This window comes from Amborella trichopoda, chromosome 2 (genome assembly GCF_054954075.1).
Source record: "Amborella trichopoda isolate Santa Cruz 75 chromosome 2, AtrichopodaSantaCruz75HAP2 v2.0, whole genome shotgun sequence".
Classification (NCBI taxonomy): Eukaryota; Viridiplantae; Streptophyta; class Magnoliopsida; order Amborellales; family Amborellaceae; genus Amborella; species Amborella trichopoda.
In genome coordinates this window covers 59,565,729-59,575,970 of record NC_142337.1, presented here as the reverse complement: position 1 = coordinate 59,575,970, position 10,242 = coordinate 59,565,729, and positions in this window count along the sequence as shown.

Below are 10,242 nucleotides of genomic sequence, written 5' to 3'. Positions count from 1 at the left end.
CTCTTGTGTGACAGGTGATGAGAGAAAAGACCCAAATGGGTTCTATTTATAGTCTTAAACCTCTATTTACGTGCTTAACCTTGTGTGACAGGTGATGAGAGAGAAGACCCGAATGGGTTCTATTTTCAATCTTAAACCTCTATTTACGTGCTTATGGATTTACAGTCTTAAACCTGTATTTATGTGCATATGGATTTACAGTCTTAAACCTCTATTTGTGTGCTTATGGATCCTAGTTGTATAGGAACTTATCTTGTGTGACAGGTGATGAGAAAAAAGACCCGAATGGGTTCTATTTACGGTCTTAAACCTCTATTTACATGCTGATGGATATTATGGATCGTAGTTGTATAGGAACTTATTTACAACTCTTGTGACAAGTGATGAGAGAAAAGACCCGAATGGGTTCTATTTACAGTCTTAAACCTCTATTTACGTGCTTATGGATCCTAGTTGTATAGGAACTTATTTACAGCTCTTGTGACATGTGATGAGAGAAAAGACCCGAATGGGTTCTATTTACCGTCTTAAACCTCTATTTACGTGCTTATGGATCCTAGATCCTAGTTGTATAGGAATTTTGAACTTTGTGGGATAGCAAGATAAATTGTATAGGAACTTTGAACTTTGTGGGATAGCAAGATAAATTGTATAGGAACTTTGAACTTTGTGGGATAGCAAGATAAAGGGTAAGGAAGAGAAAAGATCCGAATGGGTTCTATTTACAGTTTTGTGCGACACGTGATGAGATAAAAGACCCAAATGGGATCTATTTAGGATGTGCTTATGGATCCTAGTTTTATATGAATTTTATAGGAACTTTGTGGGATAGCAAGATTTATGGACCCTAGTTGTGTGGGAACTTTGTGGGATAGGAAGATAAAAGGGAAACCAAACATGAGAAAAGACCCGAATGGGTTCTATTTACAGTATTGTGTGAGAGGTGATGAGAGAAAAAACCGCAAATGGGTTCTATTTACAGCTCTTGAGGTGATGAGAGAAAACACCATAATGGGTTCTATTTACAGCTCTTGTGTGATAGGTGATAAGAGAAAAGACCCGAATAGGTTCACCCAATGAAATAACCCTCAAGAACTAGGTTCTTCAATAACCTAACTGAACTTGGACACAAAATTTGGTTAAGCATAACCCTCAAGAACTTGGTTCTTCAATAACCTTATAACTGACACACACAAAGTTTGGTTTCAATTATCAAGTAAGCAATTTAGTGAGAGGAAAAAATCTCAAACACAATTAAAGGAAAAGAGAGAGAGAATCATGCTATTCATGAGTCTTAAACTTCCTTGTTATGATTGTTGTCCTGACTTTTTCTTCTTGTGGCTTGAGGGAGAGTGTAGCCTTACGGTGGATAAAGGGATGAAGAAAGAGACCAATTTAATGGGTTTTACATGGTAAATAATTTTAGATAGTAAATTAATGTGGTTAGTTGACCCAATAATCATTTTTCTAAAGTAAATGGGGTCGGCTTAGCTATCCCAATCATCGAGCTATTTGATGATTGAACAATCAATTCAATGAGTAAACAATTTTAAAGAGTAAAACCAATGTTGCTTACCCAATTGATGAGGAAAAATCAATGCCTAAAACAAGATCAGTTCATAGTAGTATTGCTAAAAAATGATTTAACAAGGATAAGAATCAACAATAATAAGCATAAAATAAAGAGAAATGTTGGTAGAATGTAGGAATAATAAGCATAAAATAAAGATAAATGTTGGTAGAATGCCCTTGTTTTGGCTTGGTATTGGTATTGGCCAGGCATGACTCTTAGAATTTGTTTCTTTTTTTCTTTTTTTTGCTTTTGGGTTAGCCCAAAATTTCAATAATATCTAAGCCGAGAGAGTGCCATACATGTGAGCATAAGAGATATGGCAACTGGATATTGAGATCTATCAGCATCTAACTATATGATATACTAGTATAGAAATTGTATCCTATAGTTTTAGTAAGTATTGGTTGTACCCTCTCTATAAGTACACACTTGTATTATAGTCCTATTGATCAATAGTAATATAGTGAAAGGTTATATCGCATATGGTATCAGAACAAGGTTCTTTGAAATCCTGTCTTTACCTTATCTGTACCTTCTCACATGATATAAGAGTAAACTTTCGACAAAGTCATCATGACCCCAGCGCTCTTTGTATCTGAGACTTCTGAAGGACGGATTCTTTTGTTACTATACGTGGACGATATGATTATCTTTGATAATGATATGGGTACAATTCATAAAATTAAACAGAAGCTAAGTAGTACCTTTGAAATGAAAGATTAGGCTTCTTGTGGTATTTTATTGGACTAGAAGTTGTCTATTCTCCGTGTGGTTATTTGTTGTCACAGCTAAAATATGCTTCAAAGATTGTCTCTCAAGCTCTACTCCAGAATGATACAAAGAAAGTTGATACCCCTCTTGAAGTTAATATCAGATTTCGGGCTACAGATGTAAAAACTCTTCTTGACCCATCATTTTATAAGCAACTGGTTGGGAAACTTATACACGCTTCGATATTGCTTATGCAGCACATATGGTTAGTCAGTTTTTAAGTGCCCAACGTTTTGTACATCTCGCTGCCATTTTGCGAATCATTCTTTATATCTAGGATAGCCGTCATCAAGCCTTATTCTTCTCCTCTTTTACTTCCCTTGAGCTCCGGGCTTATACAGATTCCGATTTTCTAGGAAATCCCAGTGATCACAAATCTACTACATAATTCGACATTTTCTCAATGATTGTCTTATCTCTTGGAAAAGCAAGAAATATAAACGCATTGCTCAACGTTGGCTACTTGCAGACATGGGTGTCACTATCTCAACTTCTACTCCACTTTATTGTGACAACAAAAGTGCTATTTATATTTCTAAAAATCCAAAATTCCATGAGCGCGAGTGCACGAAACATATTGAAGTCAATTGCCACTATGTCCGACAAGAATATTTCGCAGGGACAATTTCCTTACCATATGTGCCCACCGCAGTACAACTCGCCGATTTCTTCACTAAGTCTCAACCTCTACATTCTTTCTCACAGTTTGTTTCCAAACTCTCCATGATCCCTTTCAAATCATCTCGAGTTTGAGGGGGAGCGTGAACAGGACAGATATGGCAACTGGATATTGAGATCTATCAGTGTCTAATTATATGATATACATGTATAAAAAGTGTATCTTATAGTTTTAGTAAGTACTGGTTGTACCCTCTCTATAAATACACAATTGTGTTGTAGTCATATTGATCAATCATAATATAGTGAATGGTTATATCTCACAATACCAACGTACAGATATCCTTTTAAGAACAAGTTCCATCCCAAGAAATCCCCTATTCAAATCTACAATTCTAGATTATTAATTCCTTGTCCAGATCTACAATTCTCGATCGTTGAGTTTTAAAACACTGCCATAGAAGAATCATTGAGATAACCAGCTCTCTAGACTCCTCTTCCAATATCCACTTTTTATGTCAATGGGGAAATAGAATTAAGAACGTGGTCACTATCTTGACGATTTTTTAATTCAATTTCACTGCCCGTTTGGATTTGGATAGGAGGAAATTGGGAATCTTAGATATTTGAAATCCTAAGGAAATCTATGGATTTTCATATCAAGGATTTTTGTCGTGGATGCCTCAAATCGCTTGTTTGGACAAGCTGTACAAAATTCATGGATTCTTTGCAATCACTTCCATGTCAATTGTTTGGTAACAAAACTTGATACAAGTTCTCTTTGTATAATTTTTATATGTTTTCTCTCTCTAAAACTCAAAATTTGGATAGTGTATCTATAAAAAAATTTGAGATAGTTTCTCTCTCTAAACTTTGACATAGTTTCTCTCTCAAAAATTTGATATAATTTCTATTCAAAATTTAAAGTTTGAAATTGTCTATCTAAAATTTTGAGATAATTTCTCTCTAAATTTTTTAGGTGCTTTACTCTCTCTAAAATTTGATATAGTTTCTCTTTCTAAAATTTTAATATACTCTCTCTCTCTCTCTCAAAGTTAAAGCTTGAGATAGTTCCGTTCTACAATAATTTTGAGAGAGTTTCTGTATTTCTAAGCATTTTTAAGTTGTTTAACTCTCTAAAATATGATATAGTTGTTTTTTCAAATTTTAAGATACTTTCTCTTTCTAAAAGCTAAAAGTTGAGATAATTTCTCTCTAAATTTTTTTACGATAGTTTCTTTTTCTAAAAAAAATTAAGTACTTTCTCTCTCTAAAATTTGATATAGTTACTCTCTTAAATTTTAAGATGTTTTCTCTCTAACTTCAAGTGTGAAATAGTTTCTCTCTCTAAAATTTTGAAATAGTTTCTCTATTTTAAATTTGGTGTCTCTAAAATTTGATATACTTTCTCTCTCTAAAGTTTAAAATTTGAGATACTTTCTCACTCTAAAACATAAAATTTGAGATAGTTTATCTCTAAAAAATTTTGATATAGTTTCTCTCTAAAAATTTCATGTACTTTCTCTATCTAAAATTTGATATAATTTATCTCTCCAAAATTTTAAAATACTTTCTCTAAAACATAAATTTTGCGATAGTTTATCTCTACAAAAATTTTGAGATAGTTTCTATCTATAAATTTTTTGAAGTAGTTTCCCTCTCTAAAATTTGATATAATTTTTATCTTTAAATTTTTAATATATTTTCTCTCTCTAAAATTCCAAATTCAGGATAGTTTCTCTCTTAAACTGAAAATTCAATATAGTTTATCTCTTTAAAAAATGAGATATTTCTCTCTCTATTTTTTTTTTGCCAGTTTCTCTTTCTAGAATTTATAATAATTTCTTTCTAAAAATTTAAGAATAATTTCTCTCTCTAAAATTTTAAAAATAATTTCTCTCTCTAAAACTTAAGATTTGATATAGCTTCTCTCTCTAAATTGTTTCTCTCTCTAAAAGTTTTGAAATAGTTTGTCTTTAAAAAATTGAGATAGTTTCTCTCTTTAAAAATTTGTATGTACTTTCTCTCTTTAAAATTTTAACATACTTTCTCTCTCTAAAAAATAAAATTTGAAATAGTTTCTCTCTCTAAAATTTTGAGATAGTTCATATCTCTAAATAAAATTGGTACTTTCTCTCTCTATAATTTTAATATACTTTCTCTCTCTAAAAATAAAACTTTGAGATGTTTCTTTCTCTAAAATTTTTAGATAGTTCATCTCTCTAAAAAAAATGGTATTTTATCTCTCTAAAATTTTAACATATTTTCTATCTCTAAAAATTTAACATACTTTCTCTCTAAAATTTTTACATATTTTCTATCTCTAAAATTTTAACATACTTTCTCTCTAAAAGTTAAAATGTGAGATAGTTTCTCTCTCTAAAAATTTTGATATAGTTTTTTCCTTTAAAAAATTTATGTACTTTCTCTCTCAAAAATTTTCATACCTACTAAGTGCTCCCTATGCTTAGGGTCGAGAGAGCAAGCGAGTGAAATCCATGGGCCTTGAAAATGCAAAAAAACAAGTTTTAGTGTGGAAATGAAATCATAAAAAAATAGCTATTATTTTCATGATTTTGATTTTCTTGATTTTAAGTATCCTAGTCATTAAACAATCCAAAAGGTGGATTTTAACAAAATCCAATATGTTAAGAATCTATACCTTAAAATCCTTGTACCCAGGCACTAAGAATTCTCAGGTATTTATCTTACATATATGTATGGGTATCATGAGTTTGAGAGTTATCTGTATCTACCTTGTATATTTATGGTTCGAGAGTTATCTTTATTTATGTTGTATATGGATGGGTTCGAGAGTTATCTGTATTCATCTTGTACTTCAATTTTGAACAGATAGGAACCACGTTCCTAATAAATAGCCAACAAGTTTCAGTTTTGACCACGTGCTCATCCATTCAAACCAGCTCTATTTAGGAAAATGAATAAATATATAATAACATTTTCAAATTTTAAAAAATAAATAAATATATAATAACATTTTCAAAATTTAAAAGGAAATGCATGCATCCTGTTATTGGATTGTGATGGACTGTGGAGATTGAACCAAATCACAATTGGATTGTTATGGACTGTGGAGATTGAACCAAATCACAATCTTAAACGGAAACCATCTTGAAAAATAGATTGGATTGAGATGGACTCTCGAGATTGAACCAAATCACAATCGTAAGCGGAAACTATCTTGAATACAAATAGGAAAAAGAATATGAATAGCATATCTCCTCTTCTAGTACGAGTTGAATGAGTCGTGCGTGAAAAAGCAGTACATCAATAACAAAATATATCTGTTGCGACTTTGGAAGAAGTCAAGGAGCTGTAGTTTATTGGTAAGAATTCTACGTTGTGGCCGTAGAGGCCTGGGCTTGAATCCCGGCAGCGACATTTAGCCCTCAAGCTACAAAAGCCCACACGTTTGTTGTCAAAAAAGTTCACACATTTTTATTGTGTTCTATTTTTATTAATTTCAGTTATTTTTCTCTTGAACAATAAAAGCCCGTTTGTTGTCAAAAAAGTTCACACATTTTATTGTGTTCTATTTTTATTAATTTCAGTTATTTTTCTCTTGAACAATAAAAGCCCACACGTTTGTTGTCAAAAAAGTTCACACATTTTATTGTGTTCTATTTTTATTAAATTTTTTTTTGGGTAAAATTCAGTGGGGTTATTTTTCTCTTGAGCTAAAAGACCACACATTTGTTGTCAAGTTGTCAAAAAGTTCACACATTTTATTGTATTCTATTTTTATTAATTTTGTTTTTTTGGGTAACTCAATGGGGATGATGAGCTTCCTAAAACGTTTGGCGTAAAAAAAATTCAAATTGATCATTTTGGCCTTGATCATTATGGTTGTAAATAAAATTAAAAATAATATAAATTGTAATATATTAGTGAGACTGTCGATTTTGCCCTAGTACTCACTTACCGATCTTTATATCTTTTAAGCTTCATATTTCATGATTGGTGTTGGAAAATGATTTTAGAGTCGTCGTACAAATTTTTAATGATTTTAGAGCCATCATACAAATTTTTTATACCTAAATTGCCTTCTGGTCAAGGATTCAAGATGAGCCTTTTATTTGTTTTTAAAATGTACAAACTACATCGTTTATTAGTTTCATCTTGAGCTCATCAATTTCACACATTTTATTATGTTCCATGGGTATTAAAGTGCATTGACTATCAAATATGAAAAATATAATTTTTTGAAGTACAAGAATGGAAGAAAAAAACAACTCACATAAATCACAAACATTTACTCTATAGAGCAAAGCAAATCACAACTCTTTCAATACCATGATCTAATGCCATTATTTTCTTTTCTAAACCGAATAGCTTACGCTCTATGATTTTTCTCACTTAAAATATTTCCTAAGCTTGCGTAAATACTTTTATACCCATTAATTTCACTAAAGAAAGGTAGATAATTTATTCTAAGATTAATTCATTGGAACTTATACAAAGAACCCACAGTAAGCACAACTCGATAAAGACAAGCAAAGATCAACCACATACCTGTATCCGGAAAAGAATAGAGAAAACCTCTAATGCGACACTTACCTTGTTCTAGAAAAGATTTATCTCTATTGTATACTAGAGATGCCTATTTCTTGCTAAAATATCTTTCTTGCTAAAATCTCTGTGCTGCAATATCTCCATCTTTACATTTCTCTCTCAATCCGTTTCTCTTGCTAAGTTCTTTTTCTCCTAATATATATCTCTCTCAAATCTCTGCCTAACTCCATCTTTATCTCTATCATCTACAAAAAAAATATATTTTCCGTTAGGAATTTACTCTCTATCTCTTTCAAATTTCGCTCTCCTCATCTCCTACTTTTCTCTTCATATCTCTTACTTTTCTCTTCATATCTCTCTCTAAAAAAATCTATCTCTATCTCAATCTTTATCTCCTAAACTCCCTAAGATCTATGCTTCCCCTACCATCCAGCCGTCCAATTTTGATCAAGAGAGTCATTCACTATTTGATCTTAGATCTGATGTCTTAAAGTATTTTATTTTTAGGTTTTTTTATACAAATTTTATGAATATGAAATTTGATACATGTCATATTCTCATTGGGGTGCACCTATAAAAATTATTAAAAATAATTTTGTGATAAAATATAATGACAAAAATACCTTTTGAAACTTAATAGGGTATTTTGGCTATTTTATTTTATTAAAAGTATTTTTTTAATAGTTTTCGTTAGTGAGAGTTTAATAAAAGATTGAACGTATAAAATTTGATATCAAAATAGTTTATAAAAAAAATTTAAAAATAAAATAATGTAGAGACGTGATATTGTGATTGGACCTCCATTCAAAATGAACAGTAAAGTAAGGGAAAGTATAAAAGTTTTATGTGGTGGAAAAAACATAAAAAGCTTTGCCCTTTGCTAAAATCAAATAGATATTTATCTTAATATATCTCTCGCTAAAATCAAATACATCTCTCTCCCGATACGTATCTCTCTCTAAAATCTCTATGCCAATTGTTAAAATGAAATGCATCTCTCTCAATACGTCTCTCTTGTTAAAATCTTTCTCTTGCTAAAATCATATAGATCTCTCTCTCAATACGTGGCTCTCTCTCTCTTGTTAAAATCTCTATGTTAATGCCTAGAATCAAATGCATATCTCTCTCTTTCTCTATTTCTTTCTCCTAATATCTCCCTCTCTCTCTCAAACCTCTGCCTATCTTCATCTTTGCCCAATATTTTTTTGGGGGCAGTGATGTCATGCAATAGTTGTATAGTAATATAATGCAACAACCTTCCAAAATTATTTTAAATCTATTTGTTTGATCCAAATTTTAAAATATACATTATTTTCATTCTAATGAATAGTCAATTTGAAAACGCAATCTAGAAAGTATTTTTTTAACCCAATTATATTGGCGGGCTATTTTAGTAAGATGCTTAGATCTAGGCCTTAGAATAATATTTTTTTCTTTCTAAATTTTTTAGATAATTTTATTATCATTAGATTAACAATATTAAAAAATATATATGATTTTGAATTCATAAAGACCTAGATCTTTAAATTCATCTTATGGACGGTCTAGATTCATTGTTGGCAGGGACTCATTTTGACCATAGGGTGCAAATTAGTTTTTTTTAGATTGATTATTGAGATGAAGAGAGTGTGTGCACAAAATTTTGGGTCATACAAATACAAACATGGTTTTCTAGAATTATTTCGCATCATCTATGAGACAGTTGTTGCATGAAATCATTGCCCATAAAAAAAAAAAAAAAAAGGCAGTAATTTCAAATTTAAGAGAAGAGATTTTATACAATTAGATCATTTACCTTTGATACAAAGTGGTCACAATTATTCACAACCATCCGATGTGAAATTTGATAGCTGGGATGTATCATGAAGTTCGAGAAATTTTATTTTGAAGTTTGAGCTTGGTCAATAAAATAATTGCAGCCACCCAATTTCACATCCAATGGTCTTGGTACAAGGTGGTCACATTAATCTTGACCAAGCTCAAACTTCAAAAAAAAAAAATTTGAATCATGATACATCCAAGCCATCAAATTTCACATTGGATGGTTGTAAATAATTGTGATCACCTTGTATCAAATGTAAATAGTCTCATTGTATACAATACCAAAATTTAAAGCTAAAATAATGGCGTAGATTTAGCAAAATAATAAACGCTCAAAAATCTCAAATATAGACGGCCTAGATAACATATTACAAGATGCACTATTCTTTTTATTTTTTTATTTTTCCTTTCTTATGCATATATTTCGAGGTCAATTCTATGGTCTAGATAACGTTTCTTTCAACCATGTTTATGGAGAAGCCAAATCTATAGTTGATGATCTAACAAAGAAAATGGCATATCATGATTCCTTAGCAATTTCTTATGTTCTGCCTTAATGTTGTATTGACCCTTTGATCTAATAAAATTAAATATACTTGTCAAAACAATATATATATATATATATATATATATATATATATATATATATATATAGTAATGACACTATGAGACCCTCTCACATCCATGTGAGTAGGACCCCAAAGGATCACCAATAAATTTTGACATAGATCTCTATAAAAGTTATCATATGAATATGGGACTTGGGTGAATAGGTTCATTGATAACTTTTGTAGATATATGTGTCAAAATTTAATGGTAATCCTTTAAAGTCATACTCACATAGGTGTGGGAGGGTCTTATAGTATCATTACTCAATTATTTTATATATATATATATATATATATTTGAGCTCAAGATCTTAAATT